The following is a 20,966-nucleotide window of genomic DNA, read 5'->3' as shown; positions in this document are numbered from 1 at the left end:
TATCGAAATCTGAATCTTAAAAAAAGTAAATATATAGTTCTTTATGCATCCTGTAGGGAGCAGAAACATATTTCTGCAATGGACACAAGTGAAATCTATTGCAACAATCTTCTTCTTGAATCAGAGGCGTCTGGTTGTGCTCTACTGGTGGCATGAGAGGGACCCATCAGCATCTTCATGTCTGGCAAAAGATACCCCAATCAGTTCTTACCCAGAAGGATGTTTTGCAATGAATAATCAGGAACCAGCACTGTTAGAAATATTGTTTTGGAGGAGAAAAAAAGTGGTAAGTGGTGGCATTTTCCTACTGTCACCCAGGATGAGGGATATTTTGTGTCCTGCTGCTGGAGCATCCTCGCAGGTGGCATTGCTGGTGGTGATAAACACAGGGCTGATGTTTGGTGCTCTGCAAACTTTGTGGATGGAGAGGGTCAGGAGATGACATACAAACTCCACTCACTAAAAAAGAGCATAAATTGCCAAAAGAGGCCAATCAAATATTTCTTTATGCACAGCTGAAGTCTGGTCTTGGCCTGTGAAATACCCAACGAGACTGGGAGTGAATGGAGCAACAAAATCCGATTTTTCCATGTGAGCTCTTGAAACACTGTGTCCTCTGTCAATGCATCTACTTTGATTTAGTTGTGCAATTTAAAAACAAATATTCCCTAAATTTACTTTTTAGTAGTACATATAGAGATAGGGTCAATGTGGGACAGGATTTGACTGGCCTCAGTAAAACTCCCAGCACTTATCAATTGGTAAAATGAGATGTGCTGGAACTTGTTGGTCACAGGCCATGGGAAGGATAGAGGCAAGAACCTTAATTAGAAGGAATGGAGGGTGTTGATTCTATGTTTAGACAAGGTTCACAAGTTAGTAAGGTTGTCCTGTAAAAGAGGGACTCTTGTTCTTGCACAGGGAAGATTGCTTGAGTTAAGGTAGTAACTGTTTAAGAAAATGTTTTGGCATTGGCCAGTCTGTGAATGTTTAGTGTACAGTGTAGACCAATCAGTCTGTAACACGGTAACAGAAACACCAATCAGCTCGAAGCACTTTGCTGAGGAAAAATATAAATGTATGTGAAGTACACTAATAAAGCGGACATTTTGTTTGCATCAAACTGCGTCCCGTCTCTCAATCGGGGCAGGTCAATCATTCTCTTACTTTATAGGAAGGACGGGCACATATAGAGACTTTGAGCAGGAGAATTTAAACTTTACTCAGATTCTAATATGAAACAGTCTGGTTTTGTGTCACTGGTTGCTTATCTCCAGCTCCTTTAAATTGTTTGATTCCATTGGCTTAAGGAAATATTACAAGAAAGACGTATAAAGGAGAGAGAAAACACTGAAGAAACAAGGATGCGAAAGCAGGACGAGACTTTCCAAGTTGGTCCCTGTAGTAACAGATCCTGACACCGGTAAACAACATTTTGCATGTCTCCATTTCTCAAAGTGACTTCCATTCTGCGAACCACTCTCCTGCCACATCATTTGAACTCTCTTAACTTTCCAGGATGACGATTGACGATTCCTTTTTTTTTTTTTTTTTTTTTTTGCACAAAGGCGCTTCCCTGCCTGGAGCTGCAGAGTTTTGCTGGCAGGAACCCAACTCTGTTCATAATTCCTCATGCAGAACATCTCCTCATGCAGAACATCTTAGAGGAGGACTCTGAGCCAGAACCCATCCCCTATTCACTTAAAAACTCTACATTTACTCAACCTAAATAACATTTCCCAAGTTTCCCTCCTCCGTACCCTAGAAAACCCACCCTAGACTTTTATTACGTCTTTCGACGGGACTAAATCTGCTTCGCACCTGTTGTGCAGCTTTCCCTTCATTGCAAATATTGGGAATCTAATGAAAAGTCCAGTGCCAAATGTGCATGACGTGTTGTTTCCAAATATCTTGCTACTTTGGGCAATGCAAAGTAAAATTATGCTGAAATGCTCTGAGATTTTTTTTCCTCTCCTCAGCTATTTGCAACCCCTGTGTTCATTTTCTACTGCAAACCTTTAGTACAGGTGGGATAGTTGAAAGGCAAAAAGTTGAATTTAAAATTAATTTATTACTTTCATTGATTTAAAAAAAAATTTTCTCATTCCATATATATATGTATAAGTCTTTTAAAAAAATATATAAATTAATGTGGCAGATACCAACAAGTGCAAGATTTGGCGTGTTATTAACAACTGAATATAAGATTGAGGAAGAAAAAAAATCATGTAACCAATTTCCAATTATACCATTCCAATAGTTCTTCCACTTTTAAAGTTTAGCTGTCTTTTCTGAATTAGTCTTTTAAATTAAGTTTCCATAACATGTGGCAGATTGAGAAAAACGGTCCTCAGAAGATTTCTGCCCTGGTTGACAGATGAACTAGATAATGGCATATAATCTTTTCCATTTTCATGATTTGACACATTTTCACTTCTATGTGTATGTTTAAATCAAGGAATCAGAATAAATTTTGAGGACAGAATATAAATCCCAGGCAAAATTACAGCTTTCATTGCAGCATTGGCTTAAATGTAAACAGCAGGAATGTTCTAGATATCTTCTAATTAAACGCATAAATTAGAGAAATGTCTTGAATGTTTACAGCTACTACACCAAGAAGTGAAAATGAGGAATTTGTCAGCTGATGGCTCCCTTAAATGCGTTTCCATACAGAGATTAATTTTGTCACAACCTTTGCTACAAGTTGCGATGTTTCTCTTGGGTTGATTTACGGTGTGTATGTTCCTGCTTAGGATGATTTGTGATGTAAATGACTTTTTCCTGGCTGAGCAGGGGATTTCTCACGTATTATCAGCATCGCCGCTAAGGACTCCGCTGTTAGGATTGGTCCAATCAAGGACAATTTGTTTGTAGCGTTGGTTGATAACCGGGTCAAAACTCAATGTTATTGCAAGAAAAGGGACTTGGCTTTCCAAAGGAAGATCGATATTTGCAAGAGGAGCCACCTCCATGGGTGTGGGAGGGCTGGAGTGCAATTAATTAACAATTTATATTGATCTGTGAGGGCTGAGGAGAGGATAAACCAAGTTGTGTTGGAATTCTTTGCAGATGAGGTTCTTAAGGACATGGTGGTGTTGGACTGACAGTTGCACTGAATGATCTTAAAGGTCTTTTTGAGCTTAAATGATTCTATGATTCTGTGATTGTTACTTTCAGTCAGGGTGCCTTAACTCCAGCTGTATTTGATATGTAGTATCAAATAATTACATTGAATCTCGAATCCATGTGGATTTAGGCTGGGTTTATGGTTCCCTAAGCTTGTAGCGCTCAACCCACAATCTGTTGAGCTTGCAAACAAGGATGGGTTTTCTTGACCATGTTCTCACGTCGAATCCTTACCCTCACAAACCCCACTGGACTCTCTTCTACCCAAGTGCCAGTTTTTCTTCTTGTCCTTCATGACCAGACTAGTACATACTTACTAGTGGTAAGTGTTTCATAGAATCATTTTGGTTGGAAGAGACCTTCAAGATCATTGAGTCCAACCATTAACTCAACCCTGGCATTACCCCATGTCCCTGAGAACCTCATCTCTGTGTCTGTTCAACCCCTCCAGGGATGGTGACTCCACCACTGCCCTGGGCAGCCTGTTCCAATGCCCAACAGCCCTTTCCGGGAAGAAATTGTTCCCAAGATTCAACCTCAACCTCCCCTGGCGCAACTTGAGGCCATTTCCTCTTGTCCTATCACTTCCAGCCACCATGGGCTCTTAGATCATGGGACATGAGGAAAGATGGGGAATCCTGTGGGACATAGATTTGTATCTATGGAGTAGAGTAGGAGAAGAACACAGTCCTTAAACTTACGTGTTGTCCTTAACACAAGACTCATGAGATTCAAGTGGTGCCTGTAGCGTTGAGCTTGGAATCAGGCAGCAAAACTTTATTTGAATTCTTCGTGCTTGTCTGTGCCATCAGTGAAGGCAAACAAATCTGGAAATATGGCATCTAAAGCATAATAAATCAGAAAACGCAAGTAATTTTCATGCATTTTTGCAAGAGCAGCTCACTTGAGGCCTTTTTTCAGATTGAGGTGATTTTTGCATTAGAAAAAAAGCAGTTTTACCATCACAGGCTGCTACTTTTTAAACCAATAGCTGCAGGAGGACACCAAACATACAGATAGACGACTTTTTGGATGTTGTTGGCTCCTTACTCCCCATAATTAGTCAAGGAAGATGCCATTGCCCAGCTGCAAGACCCGTAACAATGCCCTCCACCTTGACAGAATCATCCTACTCATTAGTAGTTATACTTTTCTCCTTCCTACATGTTACTTGTCTCTATCATCGATTAAGGCTTTTTTCAGTAGCTAATTTGAACATGTTATCACAACCTTCATGTCCTGCATGAATAGAATATAAAATATAGAACAGAATATAGAATAGAACGAGTAACCTAAAAATCCATTTAAGAAAAGGCACCTTGGTCATATGTTGAGGTCACTTTAAACCCCCCCTGGCTTGGGTCTGTCTTCACAGGACTCTCAGCATTAGGGCAAATTAAAAACATTTTTTTTTTTAAATCTGTGAAGTCCATATCCACAAAATAAAGAGCGTAAATGGCCACATTTGGCACCAGTTCCTCGGCTCACCATCCCCTCAGAGATAAGGCTGCAGTCTGGCACCATGCACTCCGGTTGGAGAGGTTTTGACTGTCATTTCACATTTCGCTCCTTGAGATAAATAAATTGAATTTCCTGCATGTAATGGGGTGGCCGCTGCTCATCTCATGGCACAATTCCTCTGTTTGCTGAGGTTTGAAATGCTTCAGGAGGGAGTGCATCCCTTGGGGAGTAGATTTTTCCAGTTTGGGGAGATTAAGGGAACCAAAGGTCTGTGGACTCAATAGGAGCATGGGGCATTAGCGCCTCCCGAACCTCAGGCAGATAAGGGTTCGCTTCTGAGTCTGCCCTGATCAGAGAGTTAACAGTTGGTGACAGCGAGTCTGTCTCTTGTTCTGAAGTCATTGTTATATTTTCTTTTTTTTTTTTTTTTTGGTAATATTTACAGGCCTGGCTCGCTCAGATTAAAACAGGACAAACTCAAAAGGAGATCTTCCTCCATGGGCGCTCGAGAGGGAGGAAGAATGTTGAGACTTGGCATGTCGTCCCTCATGGGAGGGACCGGAGGAGGATGTCTGACTTTGTGGCTACTCTTATATAAAATTCAAACCTTATAGAAACAAGTCATGAGGTGCCTTTTGCATGAGGAAATGTGTAGTAGACGTCAACCTAATGGAAGGCGTTCAACTCAACGGGGAGATCAGGGTCTTGTTTCTCTTGTTGATACACAAAGCCAAAGTCTAGGTGCTGGTTTAAACCTCTGTGCAGTGATAACGGAGAGGAGCTTGGTCCCAGTTGTCCAAAATAATGTTCTTTTTGGCTTGGTGGGATGTTTTGGATGCTGCTGTAGCATCACACTGATTTCCAGTGAAAGCATGTCTGGGACCTCCGTCACTGGAAAAATATGCAAACTTGAATCACTCTGCTCTTCTCCTGTCACCTTTTGTGTTGGGGGAATTTGTTCTATGCAACTAAATGAGAAGACAAACAATTGGGACGTTGTTATAACTCTGAATTTTGGTTGAAAGAAGCAGGTGGGTGAAAATAAGAGTTTCGACCTCTTGATCTTCTGCCTCCAAGCTTCAACTGGATAATCCCAAGGATGCGTTAGGGCAGCAGAGAGGGCCCGTGTAGGTAGTTTCCAAAAGGAAAAATCCTTTAAAACTGTGAAATTAGTGTGGTTTATGCTGTCAGTCACCCTTCTTTCCCATCTCAGAGCCTGAAGAGCAAGGAGATGAAAATCAGCACAAAGAGACTTCATAGGTGGTCACCAACTTTCCACCTGCAAGATCAAGGTGGGACAATCTGTAAAGATGGACGGTGAAATCTCCAGCTCCTGTCAAAGGTGGGGGAAAAAAAATCTAACCCTGGGTATGACAATTCCTAGAAAAAAAGTGAAAAATTGGTAATATTTACATATTAGGAAGCTGGGGCAGAGTTTGTACGTGGTCCAGACAAGCAAGTCCCTCTTGTACCAAGGTAGAGTTCTTGCTCCAGCGCTTTACCAAAACACAAAAATATGGGTCGTATTGTTGAAATTTAACAGTTTCTTTAATTTCAAACACACTGGGCTCATTTTCCGTTGCTGGTTGCGTGGCACACACCATGGCAAGTGTTTAATTTGCACAATTTCTGAGGGTTTGGTAGGAATAGAAGAGTGGGAGAGGTTTATCTGGGCTTTGGTTTAGCATGATGGGATGGTGCGTTAGCCCAGGTGGAACAAACATCTATGATGCTATATTAATATTTCCATTATAAACAACATTCCTCATATTTTAAAGCAGTCTGCTATCAAAATCAAAACAGCTGCTGTGAATTTGACAGTAGTACTCACTGCTAGAAATTTAAAACATATAGTTGGCTCTAAAATTTGTGTAGATTCAGCATGTCTGAGTAAATAGCTACACACTAGTATATATTGATTATTCAGCAGGATTATTTTCTCCAAACCCTTCATTGTTCAACCCTTTAAAAACTTTTCAGGTGAGTTTTTCTTTAATAATAAGGTTTAATAAATTAAAACAATCAGACTAAAAACGTACTATTCTCTTTTCAGAGAATAGCAGGTAGTTGTCTCTGATGTGAAAACTGAAATATTGGATGGCATTTATAACATTGATTTTGTTTTAAAAAATGGTTGATGAAGGGAACACGGATCTGTAATTTTTATCCAGAAACTGGAGCAGAATTTGTAGCCCAGATATGAGTTAATTCTTTCTTCTCTCTTCACCTAAAAGACTTTGCCTTTTTCACCCCTGTTTTACCCTCCTTTGAGTTCCTCTGCGTTGTTGCAAATAATTAAATTGTATGGGAGGAATTATTTTGATTTCTGGCTGTCCTGGTTTTGTTAAAAACAAGACCAGTTCTCTTTTTAAGTGATTTTTCTTTCAGCTAAGTTCTTCTAAGTGGCTGTACTTTTCTGAGTTTTAGCCTGCATATTTTTCCTAGGATACTGTACTCGGTGCTGATAAGAAGACCAACGGAATGCTGAAGAAGCTCGTGTTTAGATTTATTACTATGGTAGCCAAGAAAGACTGATAAGTTTTCCCACATTCCGTTGTGAGAGGGGTGTGTTTGAGGAGGGGTGGATGGAACAGGTGACTAGAACTGACCAACTGAGGATCAACTGAAGTATCCCATCCCATAATCGTCCTACCCCCTATATAAGAGGGTGATCACGAGGGTCACTCTCTCTTTGACCATGGCTGGCATCTAGAGAGGGCCCTGCCTGTCTGCCTGTGATCCACAGGCCTCAGGGCCTGCATCCCTGCAACCAGGTTCCAGTTTGCTGTGAAGTCCCGCCCATGACTTCCGGGGGCCTGAGCTGCACCTGCTGGAGCCACGCCAGCTCCGCACACCCAGCTCTGCCGCTGCTGGAGTGACACCAACTCCACATCAAGCATTCGAGATTGGTTTTGTATATTTTTGTATATATTCTCTATTTATTAGTAGCATTAATAAAAGCCTTTAGAACCTTCCAACTTGAAGTCTAAGTCTCTCTTCCTTTCTCCTTATCTTTCCTGTCATCTTTCCAATCTAAAGGAAAGGGGTGGCAGGAGGTAAAGGGGGTAACAGGGAGCGTCTGCCATGGTTTATTGCCGCCTTGCCTTAAACCTTGACACTGGTAAGTCCTGAACCATAAAATTTTAATTTTGAGACTTACGAAATTCATGATGTCCAAGCCCTTCTTTACAGGTCCTACTAAACCTTTGTTGACTTAATTGTGACTTGTAGCAGCATCCAAAATCTACTCCTAATCTTATCACCTTTTTTTAGCAACTATATGAATCTTCTGTATAAAGTTGGCAGCAAATTATTGATTTCTAAATGCATTCCAGTTTTAACAAAAATATTTGCTGCAAATATACTGGGTTTTACTGGGTTGTATATGCAGGAAGACAGAGTTTAAACTCATTTTCATCTTCCTTAGCACTGTCTGCTGTTATAAAATATGTATTTTCTGCAAATCCCATGGTAAGAAGACTTATACATCCACTTCATATCGATAAAAGTTTTCGGATTTGATAAGTTCATCCCCATTTGTGTACTGATGCCCTTTAATGCAACTGCAAAATGGGCCTGGGGATTATTCTGGGTTTTGGGTTCTTTTACAGATTTCAATTCCCTAAATTAAAAAGCACGCAAAGGATTTTCCATATTTATCCGAGTAGTCGATGCGTGTACGTAACGGGATCACGAATGCTCAAGCGAGGTCAAGCACCACAACCATTTTTGTGAGTTGACCAGTAGTTTTTTCATTCCATATGTTTAAACCTTTACTTGTTTTGGTTTGGTTTGGTTTGGTTTTTTTTAATTTCAATTTTGATAACATTCCTCATTTTTACCTGTCCGCATTTTCAGGTTGTTCATGTTTCAGGTTAAGCCCTGAAATGGATGAAATTTTTTTGTTGACGGTACCTCATCTACACATCATCAAACCTAAAGTATAATTACATATACTTTAGTATAGTACTTTTTTTTTCTTATTATTTGCCAAAGCCAGCATATATTGTATTTTCTGCCATGTTGCAAACAGCCCTATAATGTTCCCGTCGCCATTCCCTGGCTCTCTCTGGTCTCTGAGATGTTGAACTATTATCTTGGAAATCTTCTGAAATAAATGTATATTCGTCTAAACGACATGGTATACAGAATAATCCTGACATGGCAAGCAAATTTTCATTATAAATCCTTAAATCATGGTGTATAATATAATGTTATGTAGAGATTAATGATGCTTAACAGTGCGTTAATATGTGAGTCCTGCTTTAGTCTTTTGTTTTCTTAATAATTTTTTTCCTATCCCAAAATTTCCCCACGTAGACAGAATATCCATGAAGCTGTTTTCTCAAAATTAAGGGATTTGGGGGGGGATCAGCTGTTCAGGTGACACATTTTCAACTAGTTTTGCTGACCAGGAGTCTAATTTATTTACTGTCTTCTAGAGAAGTAGCTCACAAGTCGGATGTTTCTGAGGCCGCCTCATCCTAAGCACAAATTTATACTTTTTGTACACTATATATGGAATTTGTGCAGATTAATGACTCTGTATGAAAACAAAATTAATTTCTATGGCACGATTTGAAGTTTTTGCTATTTATCAGCAATATTTCCAAGCTGCAAGGAAAATAAGGATGTAGGTATGTGTGTCCCTGACTTTCTAGAAGGACTTTAAAGCTGTCAGCGTTTGCCAACCTATCCTAGAAATACAATATTTTTTATTTTCAGCAATGTGGTGCTTTGCAAACTTCTGCACCCTGGCAGGTTTACTGCAAATATTTCACTTCTTTAAATCATTGCATCTTTACCAGGAAACATTTAGGCACAGCTGTTTTGTTGATTTTTCCAAAATTGACGAATTCTTTTTTTTTAAATTACCATTTCTGAACTCTCAACAGAGATATGTCTGCTTCTCTGGTGGTGGTTCACGTTGTACGGTTCAAATTCACTGTGCATTTATTTTCCTGTCATTGTGCAAACCTTTATTCTGAGTGATCTGAAAACTGAAATCGCATCTCAACAATCCTAACTTGGCTAAAAATGTTGATTCCTCTATAGATAAATCTTCCCTGCCCTTTTGCACCAGGAAGACTGTATCTCATTAGATGACCATGGGTTACTTATTGAATTTTTGAATTTTACTCCCTGGGAAAAATGTCACTTTCTAATACACGGGGGATATTTCACCCTCTTCTTCTCATCTTGAGTTTTCTGTTTTGAAATTTCCCGACACACTCCAAGCCGCTTGTGTTCTTCTCCGCCGTTAAGTTTGCACCTACTCCTGTGGATCTTTGAACGAGACATGCAGGTCACGCTTCGTCGAGCAGGTTTCCTGTTTGCATCCTTCATCACCCACTATTATCTCTTGTTGGGTTGTCAGTGCCTCAAACCTGAGAAGACAACAAAGATGATATCGGGCATGTGTGGTGTAACCAAGACAGCTATTTCACCCAAGCCACATCGACTTTGTGTCTTAAGTCAAAGAGAAACAGTGTAGACGTGAACTGGAGAAAGATGAAATGGCATTATCGCCTCAGAGGAATTAAATAATTGCAAAAATTCAATGTATCGGTATCTTAGGACAAGCACTTAGAAGTATTCTTCCATAAATTGTGCTCTGCCAAAGCACTTAAGTGCTTACATTTATATAAAAATACATTTAAATATATAAAAAATTAAATATATAAATGTTTATATATATGTATATCAATACCATGAACAATGTAGCAACCATGACTGTAGAGTTGTTTTCAAAACCATTGGCCATTAATTTGAGTCAGATTGGGATCTTGGGGACCAGATTTCATTGTGGATTGTGGATTTTGCAGCCAAATACAAATTTTCTCCCTCAACCCAAACTCCTTACAGGTTGGTATGTGTGGAGGAGTTTCGTTAGATGGAGATATGTTGTGATAAAACAGAAGATCATGAGTAATTTAGTTCTTTACTGCGTGAATGTGTGTGTAGTAGCTGTTATTTTTCTTTCTAGCACGCTAACTTTATTTTGATATCCAGACTTGTGCAACTCTGTGATAGGCTGTGTCTCATCTCAATGTGCTGGATTTGGCTCTTTTGTATGCACACCAAGTAAAGAATCCTGGTTTTGGGATAACAGTTGTAGCACACCAGATGAGACACTAATAAAAGCCTTGCCCGGTCCAGCTTGCTGCGGCGGCGGGGGGACAGGTGCCGATGGGGCTCCAGCGCGCACTGACCTGTTTTGTCAGGGAGACCCGACGGTACCTCTGCCTGACTGAGCAGTAAGCAGTTCAAAGGTGCAATGCAAAAATTGAGAGATTGTCTTGAATAAGTGTAACTGTGATCCATCTGCATATTTGAACTTGGTATTTGGTATTCATATCTGAGCTCAGTATTTTTAATTTGCATATTTGTACTTGGTACCAAAACAATTTTGTTTGGGGAGATAATTACAAAATGCGAACCAGTTCCACTGCTAAAATTCCACTGCTAAAATTTCACTGCTAAAATTCCAAATTGCTCCTCTTTAGGATGCATCCTAGTGCATTAGAGTAATTGCTTATATTGTCATCTAGTAATTTTGAGACCAGAAAAGAATTTAAATTGTTAAACTGCTTTACATTGAGAAAAAAAAAAAAAAAAGAAACAAACAAACACCTAAATGCTATGATGGATGTGAACTTGGTATTGTATGAAGTTGTATTTAAAAGTTGCTGGAATGCGAACTGATTTGGATCTAGGAAAATGGAATAATGGATTGATGTTTAATATACTGTCTTTTGACATCTGTAAATTGTGAAAGGTAAATGGGGCTGAGGAATGTAACACCTGTTGAGCTAATTGGAATGGTGTATAAAACTCAGCTCATTGTAACCGAGGAGTTTGCCAGAGCCTCCCACTTCGTACCAGCGATTACGCCAGCTGCGTGGCCTTGGCTATATCTGAGCTGCAGCAAGAAGAGAAAGAAGAAAAAAAAAATGGAAAAACCTGTTTGCCCGCTGCTAAGCGGAGAAAGGGGTGCATTACTCCCCCCCGCTCTGTTTTGTTGTTTTTTTTTTTTTTACCTGGAGTATTGTCATCCATCCTTGTTGTGGCACTGTTGCTTCTCAGCTTTGAATCAGGGGTTGTTGGCGTTGTTTCTTTTTGCTTCTGTCTTGTTTCCTAGGTTTTGGCACATCTGGGGAGAGAGCTCATCATTTTACCTCCTTGCTGAAGTCAGTCTTTTCACACTGGTCAGCTTTTGGGGGTCAGAGTGCTCAGTGCTTCTCTGGGTCAGGCTGGTACTGATTTGGGTATGGAGTGCAGACAGGTTGGTATGATGTGGAGTTCGAACTGATTTGTTTTCATGCTGGGCTGAAGATCCTGCCATTCCAGATGGGGGCGAGAGGGAGGTTTTATTCCCCCCTCAGCAATGTTACTGCTAGAGAACAGTAATCCTGCATGAAGGAGTCTGAGGGTTGAAATTTAAAGGCATTACCAGTGGGTCCATAGTTCTAATGAAGCTGGGAAAGTAAACCAAATTTTTTTTTTCTTTAATAGACTTATTCTGTGGTAACTGGTTGTAAGAGACTTCTTAGTAAATTCACCATGCTAGTTTTTGAGGTCATGGGAGAGAACGAAAGAAAGGCCGTTTTTTGAGACCAACAGAATGCCAAGTTTGGAACAAAGTTTTAATACATGAATTCTTGTAGTTGCCAGAAGGTCCTATACCTCTCTTGGGTCAGGATTTGTTAAGTAAATTGTAAGTTAAAATAATGTTTTCTGAGAATTCTGTTTAGTTGGATGTCCTACAAGAAGCTGCTTGGATGGCACAGATCTGCTTGCTGCAAGTGAGTAATCTCCAAGGAAATTTCAATTGCTGTATTTCCACTAGTATTAACAGTCAATGTTTCGATAAGGCAAATACTACACTGATAGATCTGAAACAGGACTTCGATCCAGTAAGGGAAAACAATATCCAATAAATATGGCAGCCAAAATGGAGTTAGAAACTTTGAGGAATAAATTTATGACAACCTTACAGGCTGACTGCATTCGATTGGACTTGCAGATTTGTCTATGAAACAACTTGTGGCTATTGTGGGACAGTATGATGAGATTGCTAGCAGATTGATATACCAACTGTTAAATACCAATTGTCACTCTGATCAAGAAAACGCGGGGAATGAATTTAAGTCTTAATAGGCCATGATCCTTTTGTCATATATGTACCAGTTGTGAAATTTAATTCTGATTTTTTTTTTTTATTTGTAATCTATGTCTTTGTAAATTGCACTAGTTGGTTTTCTTAACAGCACAGCTTTTGGTATGCCTAAATGTAAATTGCTGCAGAACCTGCAAGTCTTTAACATCAGGTCATAGGCCATACTTGTATTTGGTCTGATCCTACGTACTTGCACAGTTTTTGTTGATGGTTCTGAGAAGTCTCATAAAGCTGTAGTGGTTTGGTGTGAAGATAACGATTGGCATCATTCTGTAAAAATTATTGAAGGTTCAAGTCAATTAGCAGAACTTGGCAGAGCTTTAAATGACTTAGAGCTTTTTAAGGAGGAACCTCTAAATTTGATTTGTGATTTTGAATACGTAGTCAAGATCCAATGCACGTATCTGATTCCGAACTTTGTTTGTTTGTTTGTTTAAAAAAAAGGGGGGGAAGTAGGGGAAACACCACAAAACCAATTGTCAAAAGCATTGTATGTGATGAAATACTTTGCAAGTATGACCCAAAACCATGCTAAATCAGAAAGAACCTACATTAGTTATGGTCGAATCGCTAGTCAATGGAAAAGACCACATCAATTGATAACCTGGGGAAAAGGTTATGTTTGTGTCATTACAGGCCAAGGATTGAAGTGGATTCCCATGAAATGGGTCAAGCCATGGCTGAATAAAGACAACAAAGATTCAATGGATGCAGATGGACAGGAGGGAGATAAGTTGTGAGGACTGTTTCAGATGTAAACCATGGATCCTAATTCAGTGTTACAGATGCTCACAGACCTGGTGGTCTAGAAGCCTATTAGCAAGCAGGTGGTGTACCTTCTGTGGAGAATGGAGATTTGAACAATCAGCAGGAGAGCCAAAAGGGTGATATTACACTTAGATAGATAGTCAATGCAAAAATGAGGTAAAATTATGAGACATTCCTACAAAATCTACAAAATCACGCAGTTATAAATGTTCTACTTTTAACATTAGGATTATGGTTGTGTTGTATTAACTTGTTTGATTATTCTGAATCTATTAATAAGTGCTTTAGGCAAACTAGAACAGTACATTAATAAGATTGCCATAATAAAGTTAAGGTTTGACATATAGCTTATAAGTTTTGGAATAAGTGGGTAGTTGTTTGATCTTATTAAATAAGGTTTAGCTACATTATATGTAATTGTAATTATGTTGTTAAGCACGTGTTCTGTGTTGCAGTGTATTTCAAAGACGATTCAGCATGCTGTTTAAGGGGCCTGACTAGTTCAAGAACAAAAAGGGGGAATTGTGGAGGGGTTTGGTTAGATGGAGATATGTTGTTGAATTAATCAGGCCCAAAGGAATCTCAAGGCCACTTCGAGAAGCTGAGAACAGAATCTGCTGTGAGAAAGAGGGGGGTTTTTTCATTAACAGGGCCTCAGCATGGCGTGAGTCGTCGGACCTATCATCGGTGGGGCTCCAGCGTGTGGACTGCCCATGATACTCATTTAGCGAATCCATGCTTGGAGCGTGGACGCGTGATTAGAGAATAGTTGCATATATAAGGAGGCTTGTTTCTGTAATAAATGGCTTTGTGTGATTCACATTGAATCGGAATGCTGAGTCCTTTATCGCTCCAACAGGTATGTTCAGTGCAAGGCGTGTTTTAGGACTAAACCTTGCTGGGGTAAAAAAATCATTATTGCCCCTAAAATAACGACTTGTTATGGTGCTGAATCTGAGCCCTTATATTTTTTTTCTTTGCCAGTTGATGTATTTTGCTAAAAAGGTCCAATCTTGCAGATGCTCCCCAGACGATACCACTATATTTAACTGAAGCAATATGAAACACGTAATTTGCCAACGTGTCATTAGGTTACCAAACGAGATTCATGGTAAGCTTTTCAAATTCACACAAATCCCATTTTCAGAAAGACTTTGAAGCTTCATATTGATAGCGAGTTACCATGAATTTGACTCTCAAATGTGTTCAGAGTCCTTTGGAAATGGCACTTTTTTCCTAAACCGATTACATACTTTTGAAAATACCGACTCATGTTGATGATTTCTGTTTCAGAAACCAGCATTTTGAACCGAGGACTTGAGGAAAAGAGAATTCTCCAGTTTTATGTTAATCCAATTCTTTGTTTTTGTTCTTTTTCCACGGTGACTGCCCCATTTTTTTGACAAGGGCTGCGTTATATCCAGTAAAGCGGATTTTTTTTATTTAATATATGGCTCAAGTAGCTCAAATGCCACCAAGTTACCTGGAGCCGTGCCAGGGGATGTTGACTGGCCGTGATGTTATCATCCTCATCATTAACTACAAAAAAAATTACAATAAACACAAAAAATTACAATGTCGTTGAACTTTTGCGGTAGGGGAGTTATTGCTGTTCAGTTCTGTATCTGTTCATCGTACTTCCTGTGGTTTTTCATCGAATCATATGACTGATGGAGCAGACAGTATGCAAAGTTCTTGATCTGTCTAGTTTTATACGCTCGTCCCGACCACTAAAAATCTGACTTCTGCTTTGTCTGTCAGAAGAAAATGAGATAAGGTGCCATGGTGGGTTGATTCACCAGAGCCGATAAGTGTTGTCTGTATTTAAATGGTGCCGTTCAAATCCTTGTGTTACCTCCGGCTCTTGAATTTTCAAGTATTGTCTTGGGTCGGTTTGTTTTAAACCAGCTGGGGTTGTCTCTGCTCTGGTAACAACAGGATAAAAATGCAAATAACAGCTCCGCTGGACTCATTTATGGCAGGGCGATAAGTTCAAAAGCTTAAATAGTGAAGCGTGTGGCAAAGCATGTGGGTAATGAAGCATTTGTCTGTCTTTTCTGAATGAAAAGCTGAGAAGGAAAGAAAAAAAAGATATTATTTATCTCATGTCAAGGTGTTTCCTCTATTATTAGGATTACTGTTTAAGATGCTTTAGAGTGGTGCCTCTTTTCAGAAAGTGCTAAAAATCAGGTTCATTTGGGCATCACACAGTGAAAGCTCCCAATCGCTCATTTGGAAGCAGACTGTGCAGGAGACCAAGAACACAGAGCTGAACTTAAACATTCCTTGAATTACCATCTGTCCAAAATCTTAAAGTTTTATGGCACTGGTCAAGGTTTTTAATGTGGTGTTTAACCCTTTCTGTGATAAATTGTTTTAAAGTCAATCTGATAAGGCAGAAATGTTTTGAAGTTACTTCAATTTGATGATTTTGAATGTTAACAAATTTTGTTTTCAATGAATACCCCAGTAGTGAAACTGTATGGGAAGTTTTTATTTATTTTCACATTGGTAAATCTTGCAAGACAGAGTCTGGTGCAGAAGTTATCTCCATGCTCAGACCTCTAGAATTTCTCGTTTTTAATGAATGAGAAGCCATGGCCACCACCCAGCCATGGATCATTGCAGTTGGGTGTGAATTATTGTCCTGGAAATCAAATTTTCCATGTTTTGTTAGCAATGCATTGAGCTATTTTGGGTACTGTTCAGAGGGACCATCAGAAAAAGAGAATTTCTGCCATTACTTCTTTTTATAAAGATAGGTTTGATATTTTTTGTATATAATGGCAATGCGTATTATATATCTCCTTAAAAATCTCCTTATTCCTTGTCTACATTTGCAGAATAAAACTGCAGACTGTTCAAGGTATATGCTGAGTATGAGAGAGTCTGGGCCGATTGTAGTGAGTTATGGTCTTTAATTGAAATTTGATTATTAAATTGCTATGATACAATCACAATAGATGGCAACATTGATCAGTCTGAAGAAAGACTTAATAAAATCAATGCGTGACTGTTATTGCCTGAAAATATGAATACTATCTGCTTTTCTTCCAGTAGTGATAATGGGATAGGAAGAGCTGAGTAGCTCAGATGTAGCTATTGTAATTTCTAAGACAATTTTACCTACTGTTTTAAAGCTTCAGATGTTTGTTAAGTCCTGAATGGTCCCAAACCAGAGTGTCTGCAAACACCAGTCACTATAATCTGTGATCCTGAAGGTGTAAAACAATTATCTGTGTTTAATTCAACTCAAATTAGTGTCTTTAATCACTTTTTTTCCCCTTCCCTTGCAGAAGAACTACTCCAGGCAGCATTTGGGGTGCAGAACGACGGCTACGTGAGGGTTTTGCTCTGCTAGGAAATGTTGTGACAGTTTAATTGTGAGGTTTAACCATTCATTCTGCTGATGCAACGTCAAACCGAATGTGTTCCTGTCTGTGCCAACCACAAGTCAGGAAGCGTTTAGGAGGGAAGTGGGGAAGGTTACGCTGAGGAGAAACAGAGTAGAATATTGAGTTTAAAAAATAATAATAATTAAAATCTACGTGAGGGCTTGATTGGAGTGAGGGTTAATTTGATGAAAGAATTGTGGTATCCTCAGAAGAGGGATGGGGTGGCGGAGGGGGAAGGCGGGTAGAGCTCGAGGACTTGGAGCCAAGATGGGAAGGGATGGGATGGTAATGAAAAGGAGGATCTCACAAAGCTGATGAGAAACAAGAAAACTTGAGTATAAAATAGAAAGATACGCTAAAGAGAGATCGTGAAGATACAGCAGGAAGGAGTTGGGGATGGGAGTAGGCCAGAAAACAGGGAATTAGAGATGGGGGTGAGTGTTGGGGGTAAGATACCTAAGTATGAGGAAACAAAGTGATGTGGAAGATTAAACAAACTGGTCCAAACAGACCAGGGGAGGAGGGGTTGTAGAGAGGTGGTAGAAACTGGTTTAGGGGCACAGAAGGGTGATGGGAGCTTCTCGACCACAAACTGCATGTCTGACGCAGGAAACGAAACTTGCTGATGTACCTTAGAGGTTCTGGGCTTTGAACTCAACAGGAGTTTTATGTAGAAGCGACTTTAACAACCTTATTTTTGAACTACCTTCATTTCTTCCTTTCCGTGCTTAAAAGGGGCCTGTAAGAAAGATGGGGACACACTTTTGAGCGAGGCCTGTTGAGATAGGACAAGGGGTGATGGTTTGAAACTAAAGGAGGAGAGATTCGGGCTGGACATGAGGAAGGAATTTTTGTCCCTGAGGGTGGTGAGACCCTGACCTGGATTCCCCAGAGAGGTGGTGGATGCCCCATCCCTGGAGACATCCCAGGCCAGGCTGGATGAGGCTCTGAGCAAACTGCTCATGGCAGGGGTTGGACTGGATGAGCTGTGAAGGTCCCTTCAACCCAAACTATTCTGTGATTCTGTTCTGTGATTCTTAAACTGAGGTGATAGTGCTGGAAACAGCACTTTCCTCCTTCCCTCCCTGATTGCTCTAAGGATGAGCTCCCCACATGTTCCGAAGTCATCAAGTACAATAATGACAGCCGCACCAATGGCCAAAATGGTTTCTCTCAGGGGAAATATTGGTGTCCAGCTATGAAGAGCTGTGGTGAAGGACCTGATCCCAACATCAACCAAACCACGGCAGCTCCAGAACATTGGAGCGTGCTGGAAGGTGACACCAATGTCCTCATCAGTCATAGAATCACTATTTGGGTTTGGTTTGAGTTGAAAGGACCTTCCAAGCTCATCCAGTCCAACCCCTGCCATGAGCAGGGACACCTTCACCCAGATCAGGTTGCTCAGAGCCTGATTGAATGAAGATGTCCATGGAGACACATTCCTCATACATCTGATGGCACCTTTGTAGCTCAGTGCAATTGTGTACTTGGCATTTGCATCAAACTCCTCTAGTAACAGCAGCAACGCAAGGAAGGAGTAGGGTAGTTACCATGTTCTCTGGCTCCAAAAATACAAATAACCTGTGTAAAAATGATATAAATAACCCTGAAAGCCAAGAAATGCCCTTTCAAAAGAGACCGTTCCAACCAGAAGGGTCTAAACGCAAGGAAACGGGACATGATTGGGTTATCCCTTCATTATTAATAGGCAAAGAGGCTTCTTGGCCATCACTGTGCTTGTTCTGATCATGTCACACCAGAGAGTTTATTCTTAGTCTTAGCCACAGCCTTATAAATAATAAAATGGGTTGTGTTTTATCTTACCCCAGTGATCATTGTCATGAGGCTTTTATCTGAGACTCTGCCAAGCTCTTGGCACAGGCAATGTTTAGAAGCAGATGAAATGATTGAAGAGTGTGGAACAAAAGTAGGCTCAGCTCTTCCACAAAACACGTGCTTACTGAGAACAAATGCAGTGGGTTTGCCGTGTATATTCTGCTTTGGGAGGGAAAAAATGAGAGAAAATTGGAAAATGAGGTTTATGTGGTTACAACCTTAGAGGCTGAAGTAGGATAGATACGTGACATGTTGCAGTTGAGGAGCCTGAAGGGTTTTAGACCTTTTTTTTTTTGCCGTTAGAGTCATTCTGTGTATTCCTCAGCAACGGGAAAGCCAAGGCACAGAGGTAGTGACCTACCCAAAAATACAGAGCAGATTTGGAAGTGGTCTCCAGGAGCCCATCCATGGAGCCGTGCTTCCCACCGTGCTTCTGGAAAGTCTTTGAGAATTATAGGGAAAAAGTCAATTTGTTGGATTCCTGAAAATATATCACAGGCTGTGTTTATTCACAGGGTCTTTCCAAAGGATTCTCCTGCTCTTCCTGCTAAGGAGCTTGGTACAATTAATAGCAAAATGCTTTTTAGGGAAAACTGCAATAAACAGGTGTGTACATGTGCAAGCCTGAAGGCTTTTGTGGGGCTGCTAAAACTGACAGTTTTCCTTAAGACTTTTGTGTTTTGTAAAGGATTCACATATTTAGTCTTTGTTAAGAGCCAAATTGAGTGTGATCAACAGCGAAAGGGTTGAATGCAACATGCCAATGTAGCATTCGGTACAAAGAAGAAATTATAAATTATTTCTTTATCCTGTAAATATTTTCCTTTGGGTCTAATGGTTCAGTTCCTTTCATTATTTTTTTCACCAGACCTCTTCAGTGTTTACATGGGCTGAGTGTTTGCAAACAGAAATGCAAACCTTCCCTCAGTGGACTTTGCTTTCTTGTTACGGAAGTTTCCTGAGCTGAAGTTCAAGTACGTGGAGGGGGAGCAGCCCGAGGAATTCTTCATCCCCTGCATTTGGTCCTTGGTCTACAACTCTGCCATGGCCCTGTACTGGAACCTGCATGACATCCAGCTCTTCACCATGGACTCTGGCTGAAGGAGATGCCCCAACCAAGCCAACTCAACTCATCTTCTTCCAGAAAATGAAATTCCGCACCACGTGTGAATATGTGACCCCTTCCAGTGTGCACCCTCTGACCCCAAAGCTTACAGAGAATGACGCTTGTTGCCAGTGTACAGTCCAACGTTGATATTTCAGAAGATCGCCACCGACACGCTGGAGAAAGACTGTGGTGTGAGAAACTGAGGGCTTGTAGGCAACCTTGTATTTATAATCTTATGATTTAGAGCTCGTTTGATGAAAATGAGGCCTTACGCATGGGGTATGATGTTACTACCACCCACAAACCTGATTGTTCTTTTAACTTCATGGGATAAATGAGGAAAGAGATTGTGGACTTTTGATTTGGAAGTTGTATTTTCATTTCTTTCAAGCGAGGAAGCTTTGTTGGGTCGAGCTTTCTATGGTCTGTTGGATTCTGCTGTGAGTTGCTCATTATTTTGGAATTTAATTGGTATCTACGCTGTCACCCAAGTGAACTTGCAAGCAGCACATTAATCAGATTAGCTCCCAGGCAGGTTCAAAACACTTGATTTAGGTGTCAAAATGTTTGTGGCAAGTATTTTTTTTTTTTCTGTTTGCTTGACTGGCAAATATTCTATCGAGAGCTAGAAACACCAGCTTGAAGAGTCAGGTCCCTTACAACTTGTTTTACTGTGCTAAAGTTGTTCCTGGAAAGTGAACGGGGGAAGGGGGTGTCACAGAGGCACCCCGAGGCTAATTTAAGGGACAACAGAGTCCAAAACAACTTTTATTAAACCGGTGAGAAACAGGGTTTTAGCACTCCAAAAGTGACTTAAATATAGGTTCGGGTATCAGTTGAGGAAAATTATTAAGGGGCAACAACTAGTACAACAGGCGGTCCACAGAGGACATGCACGTGGCTTCACTCAAAACAATGCTGGAACCACCCCTGAGTCCCAGAGGAGTACACACTTGCCTGAACACGGTGCGGGATTATTCTTAAAGAGATACAGGTAAAGCGTACGCTCGCGATTCCGCGAGGGTAAATTTATAAAACACTCGCAATTCTGCGAGGGTTAATTTACTTACACATGCGAATGTGCACA

At 40.3% G+C, this 20,966-nt stretch overlaps 1 pseudogene; it reads left to right on the top strand.

Moving 5' to 3' along the window:
- LOC136115740 (dymeclin-like) overlaps positions 1-19,872 on the top strand; it is a 210,031-nt pseudogene extending 190,159 nt beyond the window's left edge.
- Positions 19,873-20,966: the final 1,094 nt, after the last annotated feature.

This window comes from Patagioenas fasciata, chromosome W, assembly GCF_037038585.1.
Source record: "Patagioenas fasciata isolate bPatFas1 chromosome W, bPatFas1.hap1, whole genome shotgun sequence".
Taxonomy (NCBI): Eukaryota; Metazoa; Chordata; class Aves; order Columbiformes; family Columbidae; genus Patagioenas; species Patagioenas fasciata.
This window is presented reverse-complemented; position numbering and strand designations above follow the sequence as displayed.